Source organism: Pezoporus flaviventris, unplaced genomic scaffold, assembly GCF_033815535.1.
Source record: "Pezoporus flaviventris isolate CSIRO_AGI_PZ_B2104156 unplaced genomic scaffold, CSIRO_AGI_Pfla_v1 ptg000037l, whole genome shotgun sequence".
NCBI lineage: Eukaryota > Metazoa > Chordata > Aves > Psittaciformes > Psittacidae > Pezoporus > Pezoporus flaviventris.
Genome location: NW_026892585.1, coordinates 21,258,838 through 21,284,063, shown reverse-complemented (window position 1 = coordinate 21,284,063; position 25,226 = coordinate 21,258,838). Strand labels below are relative to the sequence as shown.

General features: G+C 39.6%; 1 protein-coding gene across 5 annotated transcripts in view; it reads right to left on the bottom strand.

The window, feature by feature from the left end:
• The window catches only part of RARB (retinoic acid receptor beta), a 325,364-nt gene that overhangs the window by 210,683 nt on the left and 89,455 nt on the right, over nucleotides 1-25,226 (bottom strand). The window contains exon 1 of one of the 5 annotated variants that reach the window (XM_061464959.1): nucleotides 5,692-5,798. The exons of the other annotated variants lie outside the window; for them this stretch is intronic. The gene's annotated coding sequence lies outside the window, so the exon portion shown is untranslated. Of the gene's footprint in view, nucleotides 1-5,691; nucleotides 5,799-25,226 lie in introns of those variants that run through there. 5 annotated transcript variants of the gene reach the window in all.

Here is a 25,226-nt window from a genome sequence, read left to right as displayed (position 1 = left end):
AACAAACAAACCCAAGGCACACAATTCCTTGACATTACAACTCTGCTTCACATAACTCACTGCAAAGGTAGGTTACTCACTGAAGCCCTTTGAGTCAAGCAAAATAGAATACCCTCTGTTAAAAATGGGTGAAGGTAGAAAGTTGGGTTCACTAGAACATTGCCAACCCTGATTAGTCACAACAACAATAATAATATATCCTCCTTTAAGAAAATCTCTACTTTTAAAGAAGAAACATATATATTAGAGGTTTTGGCAACGGGTGATGAAGGGACTCAGTTCACACCCTTCTGAACAGAATACATTATTCAGCCATACGCCAGCCAACCAGCCAAGATTACTTTGTCTCTCAATTTTCAGAAGTACATAATTCTGAATAATTATGTTACTCAACGGACCCGATTATTACTGAATAGCAAATGCATCAAACAGGAAGCTAAATTTTATAATTTAAAACATGCATACACATAAAAGGAGAGAGAAAAAATAATACACCTTTTAAAAGCAACATCAAAAATCACATAGCAACAGTATAAAAGCTTCTGGACAATTTCCCTTCCCTAGCCTCCAGTGGAGGGTTTATTCCAGAGAGACAGCTCTCAGCAGACAAAGCTTGCTTGCAAACATAGGAACACAGGAATTGCTGTACTGGGTCAGATTAATAGTCCATTTAGTTCAGTAGCCTCTCATCTGACAGCAGCCAGCATTAGATGCTTCAGGGAAAGGATGAAGAAATCTCTAGGAGAGCAATTAAAGAAAAACTTTCCCATAAAATTTCTTTCCAACTCTCATCATCTGCTGGATGGCTCATACCCTGTAACAAGAGATTTTCTCTTGGTATCTCTGTTTTTGCTAGCCTGAATAACAGAAATGATGCTAAATAATACCCCAAGCATTGGGAATATCTTCTGTATCTGTATTCCATATGTTTTTAATCCTTAAAATTGCTGGCCCTAGCAGAATTGAGAGGCACCACTCTTCAGAATCACCAGTGTGTTGCTTAAAATAATATTCTGCTATGCTTTTAAATAACTCTCATTTTCCCTGGATGATCCTGTGTAGTTACAGGACTTAGTGTAGCATAGTAAAAGTTAAGTAGATGGAACTCACCTTTTTCAAGAGTCCCTGCTGTTCTGTTTTTCCTCAACACACTCTCCTGCAGTGACTTTTCAGAAAGAGACTTGGAGAAGGCAGAAATGCCTCCAAATTCCCTTCCCGTCCCCAAATGTTTCAGGTTTCCTTCAGGACAAATATTAGCTTGTCAAATTTATTTGTTCATCCTAATTGCTAGGATATGCTTCTTCAGATGTCACCCATCTAGTTAACAACTTCTTTAGATTCCAGGGAAACACTTTTCAGGGCAGGAAAACAAGAATCAATACTTGAATAACAAGTCAAGAGTAGCAAGCCATTTCTCTAATTAAGGCATCGACTTTCTTCTAAGATTGCACTAGAATTATCTGTGTAGTCACTTCTATGTTAAAACCCTAGGTAAATATTAGTAAAAACCCAATTACATCAATTAATAACAGCAGCTGACAAATAAACACTACCAAAAGGACTCCATTTGCTCCCCAGACAAACACAATGCCAGTTTCCAAATGAAGGCAGAAGGGGAATAAGATGGACCCAAGCTGCCCAAAACCTGTGTTTGCATCTGCAAGCAAACACTTAGGCTCTGTAAATACCAAGCCATTACCAGTCTTCTGCCCATCCAATCAACTGGTCTGCAGAAAGCAGCTAACAGGGAAGCTCAAGGCAAGCTGGAACAGTAGTTCTTGGGCAGTCTGCCCCATCATTTGACCTCTGGTTGACTTTAGGGTCACTGGATAGTCACCCATGCTGGCTGAAGTCTGCAGGCTCTCTCCAGGATTTTGGGAAAAGGCTGAATGTTTGCAATTAGTCTTTTATTTATCTACACTGGCCATGTCCGTATGTCATCCTTTGCAAGTCAGCTCAAGCATGGAAATGAATAAAGCACAGGCAAGCATTAGAATAAATTATTTCAGCAATCACATTACTTTTGGTAAACTGCCTTTTGCCAGATGAAAGTATCTGCAGCTCAGAAATGTAACTTCTAAATTTAAAAACTTTTCAGAAAAGAGTATCAGTTCAAACATGTTTGGATGTTGGCAATTCTCCAACCATAATTGCTGCAAATAAGATTAGCATAAGCAAATCATCCCTTTGAAATCAGTTGTGACAGAACACCTGAGCAAGGAATGGCTACATGGGGTATTTCTTTAAATTTTCATTCTTAAACAACACAGTGTGGATATCATACTCCATGCTTCCCCAGTCTCATTTAAAATCACATTCTTCCATTCAGTTCCTCCTATATGTAGCCAAAAGCACAACAGAAATGGTTAAGAGTCTGCTTACTTGAGGTTCAGCCTAAAGGAGGGATTACAAGAACAGCTGTTCATGGAGAGCTGGGAAGCTTCAGTGGTATTGCCCTTGTCTCTTACTGCAAGTCCTTCCTAATGAATTTAATGCAATGATTACATTGCTTGGGCAGATGAGAAGTGGAACCAGGTCTGTGTTCAAGGACCAATACTCCTATGTCATCCACCCCTCACAAATGTGAAGAGATACTACAGTGCTGACAGCATCTGGCAAAACCCAGCACGAAGAATCCTTAGCCTCTGGGGAGCAAGCTCTCTGGAAAGGGACCTGGGGGTCCTGGAGGACAGCAAACTCACTATGAGTGAATGGTGGCTGCTGCAGCAAAGAAAGCCAACAGGATGCTGGGCTACATCAACAACGGCATCACCGGCAGAGATAAACAAGTCATCATCCCACTCTACTCAGCACTTGCCAAGACACACCTGGAATACCGTGTTCAGTTTTGGTCCCCACTATACAAAAAAAGATGTGAACACACTAAAGAGGGTCCAAAGAAGAGCCACAAAGGCGATCAAAGGACTAGGAAGCCTGCCTTGTGAGGAAAGGCTGAGAGAGCTGCGTTTGTTCAGCCTAGAGAAAAGAAGGCTCAGAGGAGACCTTATCACCATGTTCCAGAATTAAAGGTGGCTACAAAGAAGATGGAGGTTCCATTGTTACAAATCACATAGAAAAGACAAGGGGTAATGGGCAATAGGTACTCCTGCGGAGATTCTGGTTGGACATAGAGGAAAAATTTTCACAATGAGAACAATCAGACATTGGAATAATCTCCCCAGGAAGTGATGGACTCCCCAATGCTGGACAGTTTTACAGCTGGACCAGGGGCTCGGACATCTAGTCTAGACCATGCTCTGCCAAGAACAGCTGGATCAGATGATACCCTCTCAAACTGGTATTCTATGATTCTGTGATTAGCCCATGTCTCCTGGTGCTGTCAGGGATAGATATCTGTGATAAATACTGCTGAACACTTGTAGGATCTCCTCAGAGGTACAAAAAGCAAATACCATAACCTATCAGACAGGATGGTGCAGAATGATGTTCCTGATCCCAACACAGCTATTCAACACAGGCAGCATGGTCTCGTCTTATGCACTAGGTGAGACGAAGTAAAATGCATGCATCCAGGTTTTTACAAGTGTCACTGTAATATTTTTCTTTCTGGAGTAAAGGCTGGACTTGATGACCTTAAAGGTCTTTTCTAACCTAGTTGATCCTATGATTCTGTGACTCTATTCACAGGATCTAGGAGACGCTTACCCCACCAACAATGGAGCCAGAGGCTCAAAGGGACAGTGTTGCATTACCAGCAGAGGGAAAATGCAAAAAAGAAACTATCAATTAACAGACTTAACTGGGATGGTTCAAAAAGGGACAACACATAAGAAGCAAGCTCAAAAATACCAAAAACCACTTCTGAGCAACATCAAGCTGACTGGAACCTTAAGAGTTGGGGGGGGGGGGGGGGGGGGGGGAAGGAAAGGTGTTGTGACAAGTAATCTAAACAAATGTTAAAAGTGAAGTTTGACAAAGATAAACTATCTCCCAAACACCCAAAACGTAAATGAAACTGCCATTTAGCGAGGGCCAAATAAAACAAGTCATTGCCAGGCAGTTTCTGACAGAACAGTAAGGGCATTGTTAGGTCTTCATATAGACCTCCTTTCTTTGTGGGGGAAGAAAAAACAAGCACACCAGTATGTGGAAAAGTGGGAAATGTGCCTCCATTTCAGTACACACCTCAGGGTCCCTGTATTTATCTGTGAATGAAAGAGGATGTGGCGCTTGCCCCATGGTTTCTGCTGAGCAGTGGGGTATTGCATATGCTTATGGAGGTTTCTGAGGACCAGACCAGGAGACTGTGTGAGACAACAGGGAAAGTCCAGCAGGAGGAAGGAGAATGTCTGGGGGAATGGCAAGCTCATCTGAAACTTTTGGAAAGAGTTTTGTTTTGGTTAAAGCCTATTTCAACAGCTAATTAGCATTTTAAATAAAAGACCTCTTCATTAATCATTAACCACTCCAGCAGCCCTGCTAAAAGTCAAAGGTTACAAAATGAACAGACGTAAGGTCTTTATACCTCTTAGAAACAACAAAACTTCTTTCTACATAAACTTCCTAATAAAGAAGCAAAATACAGCACATAGCTGTGATGCCAAAAAACCTCCAAAACCCAAACCCTCTGCAGCGTTTTCTGAACACTATTTTGGTCTTTTCAGAAGCAAATATTAAACCCAGCCTATTCCCCATTACAAGCTTCATTTTAGGATCAAAAGGATAAAGATGTACATACATTTAATTAGCAGGGAGAACACAAAAGCCCGTTAATTGAAACCAAAACACATTTTGCAAACAAAAATACACTTTAAATGGTACAGAGAGAGACTGACATGCGTTCCTCTGCTTACGGCAACAGCTCAGGAAAAGTAACTTCTGAAAGAGGCACGCTTACTTTCAACACACAACTTCTCAGGATATTCACCCTTCTGTGACTGTTTAACACAGTCTCCTCTATTTATAGCCACTGTTGTTGCAACCATTATTGTACTGCTATTAAAATGAACAGGCAATCACAGGAACACAGCAGCAACCAACACCAGCAACTGAATAAAAGACACTGCTTTAGCACACACTTCTGTTTGTAATTCCAGCAGCTTCAAGACTTGCTGGCAATGCTGGCAGCATTGGCTACACAGGTTAGGAAAGCCTAAAAGTAATGCCGGAAGCATGGGCTGTGAATGACCCAGCGGTATAAGCCACAGCATAACCCCTCCATAAACCAGCAGCTAACACTAGTGGAGAGCACCCACATCCATACCTGGCCTCCTGACCATCCAAACCAGCATGGTCTGTGGGGTGGTGAGGGTCCAGGATTGCTCCTGGGAATGATGGCAATTCTCCCCACTTCCAGCTATAGTAACCCACTTCAAGCAGCCGGCTTCCTACAAAGAGCAGACACTTAGGATACATTGAGCCCTCCCTTCCTTAAAGCACCCAGTTAACTTGGGCTCCAGTTAGAGCAACTGTGCCAAAAGTCAGCGCAGTCATTGCCACCTCCTTGATGCACACTAGGAACCACACATTCACTGCTGGTATATACTTACAGCAAACTACATCACACCCTGGTGCTGGAGGCAGGGCTTGCTGGCCATGGAGAGCCCCTCTGCCGCAGACATGAGGGGTGTGCCTCTGAAAACCCACCTAAAGCTATAGGCCCCATGGAAAGCAAACCCAAAACAGTCCTGAATAAAGCTCAGCAAACACTGTAAATTACCTCACAGTTACCTAGGTTAAGTCCCTTTGGACACATAGAAGCACTTTCTATAGACCACAGACTGAGAGTGAGAAACCTCTTCCTCTGCAATGGGCTCACTACTTGCCTGGTACTGAGGCCCCGCTCTTCCTGCAGGGGAGTCCTGTAAACCATCATCAAGCTCGCCCCGTGAGCAGCCCTGCTAACTTACTCCACCTGGCTGCATAAAACCCACTGCAGCTCACGGCAAATAAACACACCCAAACTTCCAATGTGTATCTGAATGCACATAGATACATCACAGAATGGGCTGGACGGGCCCTTAAAGGCTGTCCAGTTCTACACTCCCCCTGCCATGGGCAGGGACACCTTCCACTAGACCAGGTTGCTCAAGGCTCTGTCCAACCTGGCCTTGAACACTGCCAGGGATGGGGCAGCCACAGCTTCTCTGGGCAACCTGTGCCAGGGCCTCAGCAAACTCACAGAGAAGAATTTCTTCCTAATATGTAATCTAAATTTGCTCTTACGGGTTAAAGCCATTCCTTCTTGTCCTGTCACTGCTTGCTCTTACGAAAAGTCCCTCTCGTCTTCATCGTCAGAAGACATGCTGATTTGCAAAAGCAAATTTATGTCTTCAGACAGAAAGAATCCATCATTTTAGACTCATCGTAAACCACAGTTATTTCTTCACGTGTCCTGTGTGTTTCTTTACAGGCTGGTTAGTTGCATTGCATTTTAATTAATTGTATATGTGAGAAATGGATTTTACACAAATCTACTTCAACAGTTTCAGCCCAGAACAGCCTTCAGTCATACTTTAATAGAAGCCCATCGTTCTCCTCTTTTAAATGCAGGTCACAGCAAATTGAGGAAAGCCTTAATGTTTTCTGATTTGGATGGAAATACTTCTACATTTCACTATGACAAGCACAGTTATATGGGGGGGGGGGGGGGGGGCGGGGGGGGGGAAGTATTTCTTTTAAAGCCTAACTGTAGGTTTAATATTTATTTTAAACCTACTAACCAAAAAACCTTCTTTGAATCCATTCAATACACAATTAACACGTAAGACATTCAAATGTCAACTATTACTGTTCTTACTACTTTTAAAACATAAGCCTGCTGGGAAGACCAGGGTCTGGAGTCCCTGGAAGGAGGAGATGTCTAGGGCTGGCACATGGGGCGAGCATGCAGTGCTGCTGCTGCAAATCCGTTGTGGTACCAAGCTTGGTATGAGCCAAGGTTGTAAACATCAGGTGTAATAGCCCCTACAAGTGCAGCTTCTAAAAGCTCAAGAAAGGAATCCTAAGAAAAACTGTAATAAAAATATTGTATATACAGTCCACAACTGCAAATTTTCCACGCTTACAGACCACTTCTCATCAAAGGGCTACCTGCGTTCTACTTGCATTCAAGATTCAACAGAGGGAAATCACAACTATGAAGTGTGCAATTCTTCATGCAGCTCCTTTCTTATCCTCACAGCCCAAAAATGCTGCTAACAGAGGCACACATGGAGCTGGCAGCTGGAAGGTCACAGTAAGCCTCACTGAACAGCAAGGCACAGACCAGAATGGGAGACCTGGGCACAATGAGATGACCACAGTTCATGGGGTCAGTCAGCTGGAAAAAATGTGTGACTCACAGAGGCAGGGGTGGGGGGTCACAGATCATGACTTTTCCATAGAACATTTCAGAAAGACTAGCAAACAACTCTAATTTTGTTTTCAGGTGTCAGTGAGGAAGGAGATGACAGTACCATGTGAGGGGAACCCCAAGGCTGCATCTCACCTCAATGGCACTTGAAAAGAAACACTGGCAAGCTAACAAACTTCAAGGCTTTAGGTAGATTTAATGTCTACCTTAGGGAGGTATTATCACCTGGGGTTAGGCAGACACAAAGCTCTGAACATCGTAAAGTTGGGCCTAGATTACATCCGTCTCAGAGAAGCAGCAGCTCAAAGGTCAACAGAAGAAGGTGCAAGTGTACTTTTTTTGTTTCGCAATTTCAGTTTATTGTTTATAGACTACACGGGAAAAATATATCTAGTGACCACAGTGCTCATTTTGGTTTTTAATGAAGTTTCTGGAAAAAAGTAATAGGGTTTTTCCACTGCCTTCTCTTGCTAGCTGCCCAAACGCAGGCCTTTCTATAACCATGTCATGGATCAAGATATTAATCAAACAGAAACAAAAACCCTGCTGGCACATAACCTAATTAAAATGTCTCTACCAATTTCACTGTTGCTTTTTTTTTTTTTAGAAATTAATACATCCTCATTTGACATAAAAACCCTGTAATCCAAATCTCTCTCACCCATAGTTCTTTTGCCATTACAGAGTATGACATTTCAGAGAGGCTCTGATGTTGCCATTTTCTTACCTGGCTCCCAGAGATGTCCAGACTGAATCCCACTCATTGTGGGCAATTCGTTAATGTCCAATTTACCCAATGTTCTGTGCATCATTTTAGTGTTATGAATGGCTGTTGTTAGCCTGCTGCTGTTTGCTCGTTAGAAAAGGAGCTTTTGGGGATTTGATTTTTTTGATTGGTTGGGTTGTTTTGGTGGAGATTTTTGGTCAATACTCTAACAAAATAAAATACTTTTTCAACCCTCTAGAGCTGTAGACCCATGTTTAGTTGCTGTACAGGCTCTGAGTGGGATGCAGTTAATTTTCTCCATAGCAGCCATAGAGTGCTGTGCTTTGTATCTGTGGCTGAAATAGTATTGATAACCCTCTGACATTGCCACTATTGCTGAGCAGGGCTTGCACAGCAGCAAGACCTCTTGAGCCCACTCTGCCCGGTGTCATGCCCAATGAATAGGCTGGGAGTGGGCATAAGACTGGAAGGTCACATAGCTGGGACACCTGCACTAACCAAAAGGATATTCCAGACCATATGACAGCAATGATCACTCAGAGAACAGAGGAGGAAGGAATTATATTCATGGTTATGGTGTTTGTCTTCCGAAGCAAGCGCCACGCATGCTGAGGTCCTGCTTTCCAGGAAGTAGCTGGATACCTGCCTGCTGGTGGGAAGTAGGGAATTAATTCCTCTCTTTGCTTTTCTTGCATGAACAGCTTTTGCTTTCCTGATTAAAATGTCATTATCTCAATCCATGAATCTTCTCACCTTCCTTCTATTTTCTCCTCATCTCCTGAGAGAGTGGAGTGAGTGGGCATTTGGCTGTTAGCCACGGCCACCTCAAGACAAGGCTACAGCTGCCAGTAATTTTCTTCTCAACTCCTTCTTTATCTCCAGTTATTTTCCATTTAATTATCTAATTAATCCATATTAATTTAGCAGATCAAAGAGAAGTCTTGACATAACAGTTGATTTGGTTAGCATCACTGCATGCTTGGAGTCACAACAGGTTTATGTGAAATCACCAGGTGAAGTTGCATGTCCACCTTAGGCTAACCTCATTCTCTGTAATCCACAGGATAAATGTTAGGTTGTAATTTGTAAGAATTGTTTCAGGAAATCATTAGGAAAAGGGGAGACAATGATGTGCCACAATCACCTACACTTACATGTACCTAACTCCACTTCCACCCATGACAACAGAAAGGATATCACCAGAACTGCAAGACCCCCAATTGATCCCTGTGGTAGTACCACAATCAAGTTGTTCAGTGACCTACAGGGCACTGGTAGATGCCAGAAAAATGACCCAGAACATTGTAAAGTTGCTCACATCTTTGTTAAATGAACATAGGGCACTAATAAACCAAAATGACTTACTTAGGTGCTTCTGAGTTGTACATAATCACATAGAGCACAGGGGAGAGGGTTGCTAGACTATATCTTCAGATCTGACAGTGATTTGCTGGTTACTTCAGGAAAGTCATTTAAACTCCATCTGACTTAATTTTTCCATTTGCAGAATGGAGATCAACATGCACTTCCATTTTAAGATAAGTGAACTACTCAAGGCTGGCAACATCATTAACTAAAAGTAACTAATATCTATTAGTACTTGGTGTATGCGATTGCCCCTTTAAGTCGTTTTCCTGGGGGCACAGGGAAGCATGTCTTAAGAGTTTAGTACAGATAACAACTTCATTTCAATAGCCATTCAGAAAAGGGCAACATACATGCTCCTAAATGAATTCCACATCCCAAATCAATTCAATGCCTAAGAAGCAAAAAATATCCACAGGAAAAAAAGGCAACGTATTCCAAAAATGCCTTTTTGTCTGATATGTTTCCTGCATCTCATGGTGATTTACAGTAATAGGTAATAACTAGTGTACATTATATCTAGTTTTTAATAACCACACTTCCATTATATTTCATTTCCCAAAGGGACTATTTGTGGGTTTTTTATAACTTTAACTGTAAAACTGTAAACTGCTATAATCAAGCATTGCTTTCTCTTCTATTCTGGACATCCTCAGTTGATTGTAATCACTGCCTGCTGAACTTATCTTCAAAATGTCAATGATAAAATGAAATAAAAATTGGTATTATTATATTAAGTACTCCCCCATTCATTCACTCCTCTCTTTGTAATCCAGGAGACACAGAATATGAAGAACTGTAAAAAGGGAAAGAATTAAAACAGAAAAGAAGAAAAGTAGAAGGAAAAAAAAAAGGAAAAGAATATAGAAAAATATTAGAAATAAAGGTTAAAAAAAAAAAGAAGAAAAGACAAAAACTGTCTTTGGAGATGACAAAGCTGGAGAAGACAGCTGAAAGAAGTCAAAGCACATTCTGTTCTTCCTGACATCTGTAAAAGATATGTAGGCTCTGAAAGTGTGTTTTGAGGTACTTGTACAACATTCATTGTAACTCTGGATAAGATAAAGCATATTAAAAAACAGCACAGCTGGTACATTTGTACATGGTACATTGCTTTTTGGGGAAATAGGGACTTGCTCCCACAACCATCTTAACAGCAGAAGGACTACATGAGGGGAATATATTTTAGAAAGTGTTGACAAAAATGAGCACATAAGTGTGTAAATCAAGCTGCAAGGAACATTGATAGGTTCAAGGGGATGCTGTGACTGAAAAGTGATTGAAAGGGTCACTTGACAGGGACAATGTACCTTATAAAGTCTGCAGTGACATTTTCAGTATACATATACATATACAGTATTTCAGAGTCCTGGGTTTCTAGGACGATGCCATTTGGAGAAGACTTAAAATCCTTGGGTTAACTTACACCTGGCACAAACGAACAAAATCAAAGCCCAGTGTGGTCCATCACTTTAGCTTTAACAGTACAACCAAAAGGCTGGCTATAACTGCATCCAAAAGTGCAAGACTCAACCACAGCCTACTTGAAAGTAAAGATCAACTTAGGAAAGAAAGTTTTAGTGGAACACACAGAACTTAACTCTCTCAGAAATCTCTCTGTGCTTTAACTGGACACTGTCATCAGAATCATATTAAAATTTCTTGGCTTTCTCTCAGAAGAAGAAAAGGATGAGTATTTGCAAGGAAGATCTAGGAAAACTTCACAAAGGAGAAGCTGGGCAGCTCAATTTCAGCCAGTTGGAAAGTAAAATCAATGAACTAAAAGCACTATTAATTGAGACAGCTGAATATGGCCAGAGACATACCAACAGAGCAGAGGAGATAAAACAGACAAACCATTATCACCACTGGTAAATAACACTGAATAAAACAGATGTGATCAAAGTAGCACGTACGTAAGTACCAGTGATAGTACTTCTGAATTTGGTTTATTTTATCTTAAGTTATATCATTTAAGCAAGCCAGTTCCTTCCAGGTATCTTGCTAATATAGGAACAGGACTTGAATGCCCACAGTACAGATTAAACGAAAAGGCAAGAAAACCCTAACTAGATAGAAAGGCACTATAAACTCAGTATAGCTAGCAAATTACCTATATATAGAGGCCACTATCATCATACAGCCTTGCCAACCATAAACATGGGGCCTGTATTTTTTCCATAAAACCTGGATTAATACATTTGTCCACATATATAAAAGACTTCAAACGATGGCAAGTTACTCACTTCTACCAAGAAATTCCTTCCCCTTTCCTCTCCAATTTATGGTTATAGTGTACATACTTAAGAATAACTGTAGACCAGATGCTCGTCCAGAGAGCAGCCCCTAGAAGTGCCTGCCTATGTAGCAGCATTGCCTATCTCCTAGCCTGTTGTGTCCAATACATCTGGGTCAGATGCATGCTTCAGAAAGAGATGTCTGTAAGAAAAGTTTATCTAATGGAAACAGCAATATCCATGATGCAGTAGGTAGCATCCTTCACTCTAAGTAAGTATTGATCCAGAGAGGTATCAAACAGGATGTTTCTGACTTCAGGAAAACATGAGTTTATAACAACAGTTGAGGATTAATACTAATAATCTGAAAATGAGTACTATGCTCAAAATTGTAGTTAAATTTCTCTTCTGGCAATAACAGCTCCAAATTCTCCATGCAGTTGCAACTGCTTATCCTACTTGCATCTGGTTTTACATCCCAGGCTGTGGTCTACTTTGATAACTGTAACTTGCAGAGCATATACAACCATGATAAGGAAAAACACACACCATCAGAACAACTATACATAGCAAGTTTTCTTTGGTCATAAAATGGAAAAGGTAGGCAAACATACTAAATGCACTTTTAATTGCAACTGATCTAATCACAATTTAATGCACTGCACCCACAGTTACTCAGTGTTCAGTAGGTGTCATGGAAAAACTCACACATTTCAAGAAGGCTGAATATATTCTCACCTGGTCTGTGTCAGTTAATATTCAATACTTCCAAACAGTACACCTGCCTAATGCTCCCAAGTTACCATTGTATTATACAGTAACTTCTCGCACTTTTACTGAAGACGACTAAAAACACGTATTGTTACAGGAATGTAACACATTTAGTGGGGCACTGAAAGAAGCTCATTCACTGTCATCTTAATTGCTCTGTATAACCTACGAGACCAGTGGCAGCGCGCTCCCCACCTGGGAGGTGGATGCTCTCTCCTGTAACACAATCATTTGCCTTTTAATACTTGATTATGGATGTTAAAACCACACAAAAAATGGTAAAATTCCCCATAAAGTACCCTGCAGAAGCAAAGGCATTGGTAATAAGGTATTTACTAGATATGGTTAATTATCTCATTTTATTTTTACTACTCAAAAACGTTCTCACAGAAATTATGAAGAACGCATATTCCTGTCATACCTGAAGTAATTTGTAAAATATGCAGTATTCCACTAATACTGCAAGTCTGAGACTACAACCGGCAAGCAATCTGTCCAGGCTTTGTGGCTTTCCTACCAAAAAGACCATTAAAAAATGAGTGCTGTGAACTTCATAACTATGCTGTGTTTCTTGTCATGCTGGGATTAGTAATAGCAGTGCTATCAAATATTACTATGCAATAAAACCTGTGGTTTGCATTTAGATTACATTTGATTTCTTCATGTGGAAAATGCATGCTCTAATTTTCCTCTTACAGTAAAATTGATAATACATAGAATACAACATCACAGCAGATGACACAGTCTACAACGTAGGCATGACTTGTTTTATAGTCATAAAGCTTGTACTTCTGGCTGTGATTTTATGAACCAGGCATACAAAACATACAAAAAAAGAGAACAAAAGAAAAGAGATATTTATAAATAAAGGCATAGAACAGTAAATAGGATAGGAGACCAAGTTACAGAACAGATTGAACTGGGTATAATGAGAACCAAACAGCTTTCACAGAAACTGCAAACTTAGCACTTGGAAACCACACCAGTCAATAATGCAGGTACAGCAGCCGCCTTTAACAAAAGAAAGCAATTCTAGGCAGGAAGAAAAGGAATGCAAATAGGACAGGCAGCATCCTCACCAGGCAAAATAAAAGTCTTTCTTTGAATATACGCTATTAAACCTCACAATGTCATAAACAGGCCTCTCACCTCCCCCCTTTCCTCCACAAAGTAGGAATCATCTTTAGCTATTTTTTTTATACTAGGTAATCTAGCAAAGTATTCATTTCAGTGGTATCTTTTGCAATATGTCTCAGAGAAGCTTCCATAAGCATCTAGGATCTTATTAGGTAAAAAAAAAAACGAGGTGCACACTGCACACGGTCTCCATGGGGACACTACACATGGCAGAAGCTGTGAACAGAGCACTTCCATCACTGAAAGGCAATGGGGAAGAATTATACAATAAGGAATGGAGCGAGAGCTCATTAGCATGTAAAAACCATAGCCCTATATATAGTTATATTTTTGTATGTCATCACATTAACAAATTGCTGTTTATTAGCCATGATTTACTGAGTCGAGCACAACTGGGCACTAGCTGAAGCAAAGCAGCTGGATGTAAAACTAACGCAAACAGCTAAGAGAGTGATGTCTTAACTGCTTCTCTGCATAGCTTGATCCACCCAGCCAACAGATGAACTGATTACACATCATAGCAAAAATTTCACCTTTTGCTACACGGTAATAATTTCTGAATAAATACAAAACATGGTCAGGCTTAACAAGCTGATATATGAAGAGCTGAAAAATGCTTCCTTGCTTCCACTGAGGACATGTTAAACTATCACTGTACAACACAGTTAGTATTCTTATACACAGGCCAACCATGAAAAATCACACACTGCAAATGTATTCATTTTTAACTGTTTATGTCAGCTTCAAAGTAGACATTTTTCTTACCACTACCAGAATGTTATCTTACTCATCTGAACTCACATTTCTTTCCACTGCAGTCTCACCGTGGATGCACGCGTCAGTCCAAAGAAATGAAATCCTGATTGCAGAGAGCCAACCATAACACCATGCTAGAGCTCAAAATTTCAGCAGAAGTGCATATTCCCAACAGAGACCATTAAAAGGCAGTCTCCCCACAATGCTCAAGCCCTGACTTGAGTCCACTTGTTTGCTCAGGCTTTGTATCTGGCTTTAAAAGTGCTGGTATCAGGAGAAAAGCACTTTAACTATGTATCATAAACAACACGCATTAATGGCTTACAGACTGTTACGCTTCTCTGCTTTCTTCTTCTTATACTAAAGGCATTTTGCTCAGGAAGAAAACAGTAATAGAAGCTTTGGATCAACAGACAAATGTAGTGCAAAATACAGCAGTTCCCATAGACAGCAGCAGATTAAACTTCTTTACCATTTTAGTATAGCCCTGACTCCCTAAAGTTCACATTAACCAAAATGAAAACTCACTGCAGATTACCAAGTTTCATGTGGTTTGCATACGCTTATGCAAAATTTACTTTGGCACAATATAGGAGTGCATTATTAATCAGCATAGGTTTGTTTGAAATGTTGGCTCTATTTATTCAGAGGTAGGACTGACTCCAAATCTAGGCTTTCTTTTCCACATGGAATACAAGAGCATCAGATTTGGTATTTGATTTTTCAGCTCAGCTGTGAGGGATGAAATGAACTTTGGAATAAACTAGAGGTAGTGTCTACATGGTAACAGAAAAAGAAACCCCATATTTAGGGGCTTTTTTTGGTGGTTTCTGTGGCTTCAGGTATCAAAGTGAGAATGACAGATCTCTCTAACCACACCCGTTACAGTAAAATCTCAGACCAGTTGAACAGAATAACTGTTTGCTATTGGCATTAAATGAATCCGATCTCAGCCATCCGTGACCAAAAAAGACACAGTGTCATTTCAAAATCACAGTCACTTTTATCTCGACTTTTGCAGTATTTTCAGATTTATAACTTCCTTGTTTATTCTCATATTGCTGTCAGTATCTATAACTTAGCTAGCTGAGCAGATCTGTGCAGTTTTAGCACAAAGTCTTTAAAATCACTGTCTTTACAAGTTATTTTGATGAAAAGAGAGAATATTTACCAGCAGCTATTAAGCATGAAGTTTAAGGAAACAGAAGCTTGTAGGAGGATTTGCTAATGAGCTATTGCTGTTAGTTCTCATATCTGAAAATACATCGCCTCTGTAGTTTCTGGCAAAAATGCATATGGATATTCTTGGGAGACAGTACAAAGCCAATGCAAATTACAAGTCAGATAACTCAGTCTTAAGGATTCCATCACAGTTAAATCCACTGACATCTCAACAGTGTCACATTAACATATGTGCAAAATCAGAATCTAATAGTACAATGCTGCTGGAAAAAGATGGTGGAGACACACAAAGATTTTCACAACATGACTCTTCTGCATAAATGCATGCATGAAGCCGAAAGATGAAATCCCCTGTGAGAAGCCACAATAGTGCCTACCAGGCAGTGATAACCTCTCAGCGGTAACAACAGGTATGTTTGTTGCAATAACTAGATAGAAAGAACAGGCATCGATGCTTGAGTGATTCTGCAGAGAAGCATGCCTACACTCAACACAATGGAAAAGCTGCTCAAGAATAGCTTATCTGTGCAAACTACAGTGCTGTTAGAAGCAGTGAAAACTGAAAATCCTCCAAATTAAGTGTTGACTAAGTAAAAGCTTTAGGTAGGCATCCATCAACCCATCCAGCCACCCACAAACCTGAGGGTGGTATTCATGTGATAAATTGCATTCTACCTAGTAATCCATCCTCACCTTGGATACTTCTGGCATTTCAAATCTCTGAGGCACTTCAGACAATTGCCTTCTGCAAGAAAGAGTTTCTGTGCAAAAGTGTATTGTTGAGAAGCCAGGAAAGATTTAAATTCAAGTATATTATTATATATATTATATATATTATATTATAATATATATTATATATATTATAAATTCAAGTATATATATATATAAAGATTAAATTCAAGTCAGCCTGGTTAGATTTTTACATTCTTAGAAAACTAGATTTCTATGGATTTTGAGGATTATTGTTATTTCTGGAAGATGGAAATCAAGGATTTCTAACAGCAAAACCCATAGTTAAGTCACTAAGCAATAAGCAACTCGGAGATCCATATACATATACACAACTGAAGATGGGGTCAGGTGGTGAAGCCCTATAGATGCTGACAAAGAGATAATAAGTGTAGGTTCACCTACAGGCAAGACCACTGATTTCTCAAGCTGGATTCATCCATCACACAACTGCTCTCCTGACAACCAAGGGTCCATATAAGGCACTTTGCCAACTGCCAGCTCCATGGAAAATTGAGACCTCAATAAGGGGAACAAACCCTTCAGTTGTTTTATTAAAAAAAAAACGGGAGTGTTTTAAGGGTTCCAATTAAAGGTGCAGCAAATTTATGGATAAAATACTATTTTTTTCCTCAAAAATACTGCAACTACACTCTTTCATGACATGACAACTCAGAGAGAAGCAAATACTTCTTGTCTGCAAGCTATGCACTCTGTTGCAGCTTGAAGAAGTGCCTGGATCAGTACCAGAGGCCCACAGAGACCTCTACCTGTGCCCAGGGTCCTCGGAATGCACCTCCTTCTGTAGAAGGAAAATTTTCTGTCTCCAGATGAGAGAAAGAAGGATTTTGTGCAAAGGCTAGTCTGTTGTTACTTGAACCCTGGCTGGGCACTAGGACTGGACCCTGGTTAAATTATGCCAGGATATACGCTCAAAGTTAGCGTCCCTCACAGCTCTGCACAAACAGAAATCAGCAGGAGTCCAGCATGCAGAATGGCTTTTGAATCGGGTCATTAATCTGTACAAGCAGGAAAACCTACCCAGCAAACACAGTAGCAGTCATCGCACTCCAGGTTACAAGGCTGAACTAGCATGCAAATTGATGCACATCTCACGCCTCCTTGAGTCATGGAGGAAAGCACAAGCAGTCTACAGGGAAGAGAGGAGAAAACTACAGATGTTCACTCTTAGTGAGGAACAATGGAACAGGACAGATTTATTTATTTACTATGATAACATGGTATTATTTCTTCTGCAACAGCATGCAAAGTCATCAGAGATGGTCAAATCCTGAAACTGGCTCTAGAAATAATGGTTGTTGCCACAGAAATCTCTGCCACCTTGAAACAAGCACACAAAACTATGGACGGCAGAAGATGATTCAAGGTTTTAAGTACACAGAGAGAAGCAGGTTAGCCACAAGCATCTTTCTTCCATCCACTTGCTTGATGATTTATCAGAGAACTAAGCAATCTCCACTCACTGTGCAGTCAGCAGCTGACTAGTTAGACAATTTTATCCAAGTCTTTTGGGAGGACAGGGTCTTAAGGTTTTGATTTCAAGGTCAGAGCACTAGTTTTTTCCCAGTTATATAGGATGTTGCTCCTTAATAATGGCACAAATAAAGCAGAGTTAAGAGAACTTTACATTTTGATGTTGCTGTAAAGTGCAGAAGAGACTTTACTTCGGCCTCAAACCAGAAAACATTAATTCCTTTTTTTAAAAAAAAACAAAACCCAAACTGATAAAACTGTTGCATGAAAGGATTTTGCTTTAGTACCTAGGTAAAACACAATGCTCTCATTAAAGCAACCACAAACAGAACAGACCTCAGTGGGACAGAAAGACAGAGCTCTTCGACACTTTGTATCATGAAAACACGGGTTATTTACACCAACCCAGAAGAGAACATATGAGACAAGTCATGAAAGCCAGAAGCCCTAGATTAATCATCTAAACACATGACTTTATAACCAACAAATATGATCTGAGTTACCGCTGGCTGTCAGTTCTTCAGGAGGCTGCAGGAAACAACAGGAACTAAGGAGAGGAAGAGGGAAGAAGGGCTGGCTGAGCAATACACCTGCTTCCCTTTACCATTTTGCATAGAGAAATGCACGCAGTGAAAACTCTCAAGTGCACGTTATACATATGCCCCTTTATACAGATGTGACTCTAAAGATCTGGTGGGTGTCAAATACTACACTACTACTTAGAAGTATTTCTGCTCTACCAGTTCTGGTAAAAGAACCTTTGTAAAGGTAGGAATCTACCCTTGTATCTCTAGCTTTAGAAGTTCCTTACCTGTGGTTTTGTTTCCCTATGTATGACAAGAACACAATGAAGAGACTTAAGAGAGTGTGTTTAAGTAAAAAGAAAACCCTCCTATTTTTAATATATATATATTGAAAGATATATATACTTTGAAAGATACAAATTATATATATTTATAAACACAATTCATATAAATGTATATGGATACATATATAATTGCTATGTATAATTGTATAATATAATTTATGTATATAAAAAAGCATAATTGGTATACTTTACCTTTTGAGAATGCAAACTACCAAGTGTGTGAACTGGGACTACTCATACTCTCACCAGAATCCCAAAACAATTCTTTAAGTAAAAGCAGTGCAAGTTCTGCTTCACGCTGGAGAACAGTCAGTTCAGAACAAAAGTTTGAACTTTTCCAAGTAAACCTGAAACATGCTTATTTACCAGAGTTTGTGTCTTAATTTACGACTCATTTAATTCAAGCTCAGAGGCATTTGCTCACCACTTTTAAACTTCAGAAAGCAGTAACCTAGCTAAGGAAGTTAGTATCATCTGTTCAGATCAAAAAGTTGCCAGTGAACAGCTGAGACTTAAATGTATACCCAGCATGCTTACACAGACACGAAAACGAATACTAGATGCAATTGGCTTCAGCTATGTTATGTATTTTTGCTTGCTCTTGAAGAATTTCTGGAAGACGTATTAAACAAAAAGCCTGAAATTAAAATCAACCAGGGAAAAATTAATCTTGTTGCCAAGAAGAACAGACTCAGGTTCCATGACAAACAGAGATACATATTCAAAATGAACTTTAAAAATGTTTCTAAATTCAACCAACACGATATAAAATGACAAATGTATATATTATACTCACCAATTATAAAACATTGCAGCAAGGACTAACTACACGCACAGATCTTATGAGACAACTGGGAGCAGGATAGTGGACTAAATAAAGTCAAGCAATCTTGAAATCCACAGAAACTACACTTTCCCTGTATTAAAAGGGGGAAGGAGGTATTCAGGGGGGTTTGGATTTTTTTTTTTCCTGAAAGAGAGAGATAAAAACCAAGGCAGCTTCTTGAAGTATCAGTAGGCTTAATGTAGATGCAGAATATTTACCAGAAAATTAAACCTACCGAAATCCTGAAGCACATGCTTTTATCAGAGACTCACCTATTTTCAGAAAGCTGACAACCACTTATAAATCCATTTTCACAAGAACACCGTAAGAATCCTTTGGATGCGCAATGCTCAGTATCCAGTATTTGCCACCAGCAGACACTGTTGTTAAACAAAATGGGAAGCAGCCTTCGAAAGCATCCAGACAGAAAAGTGAATCCTAGTCTCCCTGTAAATCCTGCAAAAATACATCTCATTCACTTGTGTGGATCTCTTTATTGCAGTTGACATGGGCTTGCCCAGGGGACTAACTTGTTGTTCCATAAAGATCCTTTAATAGGCACTACTGATGAAACATTTAATCCAAGCTCTGGTATCAAATGGCTCCTATTGCCAGTGACAGTGATAGAAAAATCTATTTGCCAATTAAATAACTGCATGCAAAGCTAGCACTGTTTATTATGCCTTTTAACATAGTTCAGCTGGTTTGGATCATATCCAGTGAGCTTCATATTTTACAAAAGCTGCATTCCATATAACTTATAAGTAACATGCTTTAAGCCTTTCAGTTTTTAAATATACCTTTACACTCCTGTTGTTATGAAGTGTTTGCTTGGGCAAGGGAATACATTTTGCACACAAATGCCACTTACATCATTCAACTATACACATATATTGCTTTGGACCTCTCTCTGTTGATAATGAAATTATGATTTATACTTAGAATATACCACCATATTTCAGTTGTTGAAAAAAAAAACCCAAAACACTTTAAATCTCGCTGTGTTTACTTTAAATGTGAAGGACGTACAATAGCTACTCAGTTTTTGTAAAACTAAGGGAATACATTTTGATCCCATGAGTCTAATAAAACTCCACATAAACATAACAATAAGGAAAGCTAAGATGAATAGTTGAGACGAACACTTAAGCCTGGACTTCATTTCGCTTGGAATTCTACAATGCCAAGAAACAAGAAAACAAGTGAAGGGGCAGTAATTAAAACGGATTTAAGATTAGAGGCAGCACTACATCCATCTGTGGAACACCATTAAAACAGGACACAGCCCTCGGTTTGACAAGGCTGTAATTTAACGAAGTACGTAAGGCTGTAAGCTGCAGCTCAGGGAAGCCATCTCCACTGACAGCAGCTTAAGCATATGCTTAACTTGAAATAACCAGGTCTTAACATGTGCTTTATGTCAACCATTAATACACATTTTGGGGACATAGACTGTACTTTGACTTCATTTTAGCGTGACACAAAAAAAAAAAAGAAATTAAGTCATGCTAATACGCATAACAGTATTGAATAAATATGGGATAAAAATACTGGCAATTGGAGAACATGCAGCTGAAATTAGTCCTTTTCCGTAAATAATGAAAAAGACAAACTAAGAAGAGGGTTTTTTTTCTTTTAATCACAGGAAAGTTTATTTTTTTCCCTTGATCGTAAAAAAAACCCACCAAATGCAAGTCACTCACTCCTACTCCCCACTGCCATAAATTTAGTATAAATTCATTAAAAAATATACTTAATGTTTCAGAATGAAGATTGATTCCTCTGCATTTTGCATTAAGATTTAAGTTACTGCTCCCAACGCCATTTGTAACTTTATAACTAACTCATCAGGAGGAGTTGTAGATTTTACTGTACTGATTACTGGAGAAAATGTTTCCATCTTACTTTATCAGATTATCAAAACAGCAGATTTTAATTTATGGAAAGTGCTATTTCCATTTTCATATTTAAGCATTACTCATGGAAATTATGAATTGGAGTAACCCTTTTAAAGCGCATAGGCTAAAATCGCTGGGTAGGGAGCTCCACTTGAAGAGTTTCTGCGAGATAAAATAACTGATTAAAGTATGCTTGTATACCACAGGTTCATGAGAAAATAAACTGTAGCATTACCTTTGACTGCATTAAATTTAGCCTCTGAAGGCTAAATTTACTAGATGAAACCAACTTTTGTCTAGTAAATAAGGTTTATGTTATGTCATATTACAATATCTCTCTTTCTATACTATTTGTTTTTTTAAACGGGAAAAGATACAGATTGTCAGTGATTAAAAACTGCATTTGAGCCTCTTCCTTCATTTCTCCCTGCTGGGCAAAAAAATTTTTAATCACAAAAATCCCATCTCATATCCAACTTACTTACACTCAAATCCCAGCACAATCACTCTGCTGTATAAATGCCTTCTAAGCGGCCACAACTGGAACCCATTAGGTTTGCAACTGATCAGAGGCTTTTTGTGAAGGATATGAGAAGACAGCAGGACCTGCAGAAACACTGAGACCTCAGTCCTGAAAACATGTTTTGGGGGGGTTCACAGTAAGCATGTGAGTGCTACCTCTGAGAGCTTGCAGGTGCTCTCAGGTGCTGCCTCCCCTACACTGGGCCACAGCCGGAGCACACAAGCTGCGGGAAAAATGATTTCTTAACTTCTTAACTTCCCCAAAAAAATAACTTTTTCTTAGATTCTTTTTTGTCTGTTTTTCATAAAACATCTTTGTGATAAATATTCATCAAAATCTCACTGAACATTTTAGACTTTTTAGCACATTTCTTAAACCAGCTCAGCTCTGACATGCATTCAGCAAACATTTTGGGCATTTCTTATCTGTTGCTTCCAAAGTTTCTCTTTTCAATCAACATTAGAAATCATGAAGTCTTTTTATTTAATTCTCCTAGGATTCTGATCTCTAACATCTACAAATAAACTCATTTATTAGTGTATAAAATATCTTCAAATGTGCCAAACCTATCTGAATAAATATGCTTCAATGTATGTAGCAATGCATAAACTTTTCTTTCTTTTTTCTTTTTTGATGTATCACAATGAATACATTTGCTTTAACATCTATTCTCTTGATCAGTCATTTTGAGGTGGTCCACTTTTGTTTTCCCGACTTTCACAAACATGCTTGCAGCCAGTAAGAGACTCTTCACTATGATTAATGGCCTCCCATTGGGTATACAGAAAATTTCCCAGCCTGGTTCCCTTGAGAATGCTCCACTACATGGATTTCTACGCAAAGCTAGATTAAAAGAGGAGGAGCAATAGCTATAGTCCACCTACCCCACAGCCATCAATTATATACAGTAATAAATCAAAGTTTTCAGCCAGAACAAAGCCTAGTGTGGCAAACAAACAAGGGCGTTCACAGCAAATTGTTTTGAAGCAGAATAAAACTCTTGATAGAAATAATGGGGCAAGCAAAGCCACTGTCCATATCACTATAAAGTTCTGTTGATTTATTAAGAATTAGACACAGTGTATCCAATTACTGCTGAATTAACTTAAACAGAGAGCAGTAAGTAGAAAAATAAGCAAGACGATGGATTTCTCTTTTGAAAGGAAAAAATCATGCAATTCTATATCACAGTTAATTGAAGACAGTAACGTGAACCATAAAGTATCTGTACTTTAACTCCCTATATTTGTGTTTCTTGGCTTTTGGTTTTTAGCTCTCTCTTTCATGAAACACTGGAATGTCTATCTCATCCATATTTCATCTCCAGTCTGTTTGTTTTCCTGGCTGTTTCTGCCTCTGTGCCATAGATGATTTTGATCGGTTTGGATATTTTTAAATACCCTTCACACACAATCTGCTTTCAAACAAGATAGTAGAAAAAAACACTAGGGGACATGGAGACAAAAGACTTAGCATCGCTCCTCACACATCTCTTCCCTTCTGAACAATGAGAATAATCTGCAAGGGGTCAGGTCCCTCTTCCTTCAGATATTTAAAATTCCACTTTTTGATACAGAGCAATTTTTGGAAAGCCAAGGAATATAGCATTAGTCAAAATGCAAGTACGCTGCACCCAAAAAATACAGTTGATATTTGCTACTACGCCCAGTCCTCACTGCGGAACATATTACACATAGACTGGGTCTCTCTGAAGAAACAGATGTCAAGCAAAGGGCTCAGTAATTTCATCAAGACTTTCAATTTCTCAGATGTTTGTGAAAAATTAACTTTCGCCAGCTCTGACCAATGTTGTACAGCAAAAGGCAAGTGTCTCCAGGACAACTCCACCTTCCCATGAGACAAACCATGTCCTACACCATGCTTTCCCCAGTCCTTCCTTGCACTACAGTCCTCCAGCTTCCAATAGGTGTCAGTGCCCTGAATTCAGAGGAAGATGGGAGTTTCTGTGCCAGATACTGCACCTCTGACCAAGTATGGTCACACATGAAATATGTCCGGACCGACATTAATGCATACACAAGCTCCTGCTTCTGGGAAACTACCTGATTTACTTGACAGGATTATCTTCAACCAAGAATAACAAGATTTGATATCCACAGGTTCATGATCCATATATTCATGTAGTGGACCTCTCTTCCTATGTATTTCTATACTAATAAAAAAGACAGCTCCCAAAATATGTAAAAACACACAGAAAAGGGGTATTATTCTTTCCCAGTTTCTGACATTAAATTCTGTTTTTTCTCAAACAGTAATATGAGCTTAAGGAAAACATTTATTCCTGAATAATTTCAATGCTTACAGTTAATAATACTCTCACACCAAATAAGTGCTTTGCAATTTCATCTTCCTTGTGGCCTTTACATTAAGCAACACATGCAGGGCACCACTGATTCCATTTTCCACTTCGTGTAGCTCTTTGGGAATAACGTATATCTTACATGGTCCTCAAAATTCTGGAATTACTAACCCATGACACTCCGACATGAAGAAGGTCCACGAGCCCTATTGCACTAGCCTGCACTGAGAGGAGACACCACAGCTGGTGCCCTCCCTGTGAAATTTGGCTGGAATGTTAAAGACATGCAAAAAAACCGCCACTGTTTTCCCGGTCTTAACTGGATGACACTGAAACTGTTGAGTCTGATGTTTCACCTATTTTTTCCTGTTTCACTAATTTTTCCTGTCACTTTCACAAAGCCTCCCATAAGTAGTCCTGTACAATCCCAAAATACTCTTCCTGTGAGCCCCTTTAAGCATCCCACATCCAAGGCAGGAGCTCCCATCAAGTGCCACAGCTGCTCTAGCACTGACTTACCCTGACGTATGTCACAGCTGGATCACAGGGCTGAGCGCTCTCCTGGGAAAACCCAGGGAGGTGCCCACACAGGGTGTCCCTTCCTCCAAGTCTGTAATTTGGGTTCCCACCTGCCCTTGTGCCCTTGACCTACTCTGGGCTTGTGCAGATGGGCCTCTGATGGGCTGAGGACTCCTAGAATGGGCCTGGGAGCAGCTGGGGCAGGGTATTATTTGAGCTCTACTCTCACCACTGTCTCTCAGTGCTCTCTCGTGAGCACGCAGACCAGCTTTTATCACATAAGTTAATAAGTGGTAACCAGATTCATGCTTACCCTCTTCAGGAACATACTCCAAAACACACTGCCCAATGAGATTAATTTGATTTTCTTGCCCCTCTAAACCCAGAGAGAGTACATAGCAACAAATCTACTTACATACCTAAAAGTTTGCAAAATCAGGGTCCTGTTCTCCTTAAAGTATTTTCCCATTAGGGAATTCCATAATCAAGGATCACAGCCACTCACAAAACCTCTACAATGACAATTTAAGAGGTGCACATGTGCATACTCCATTTAGGT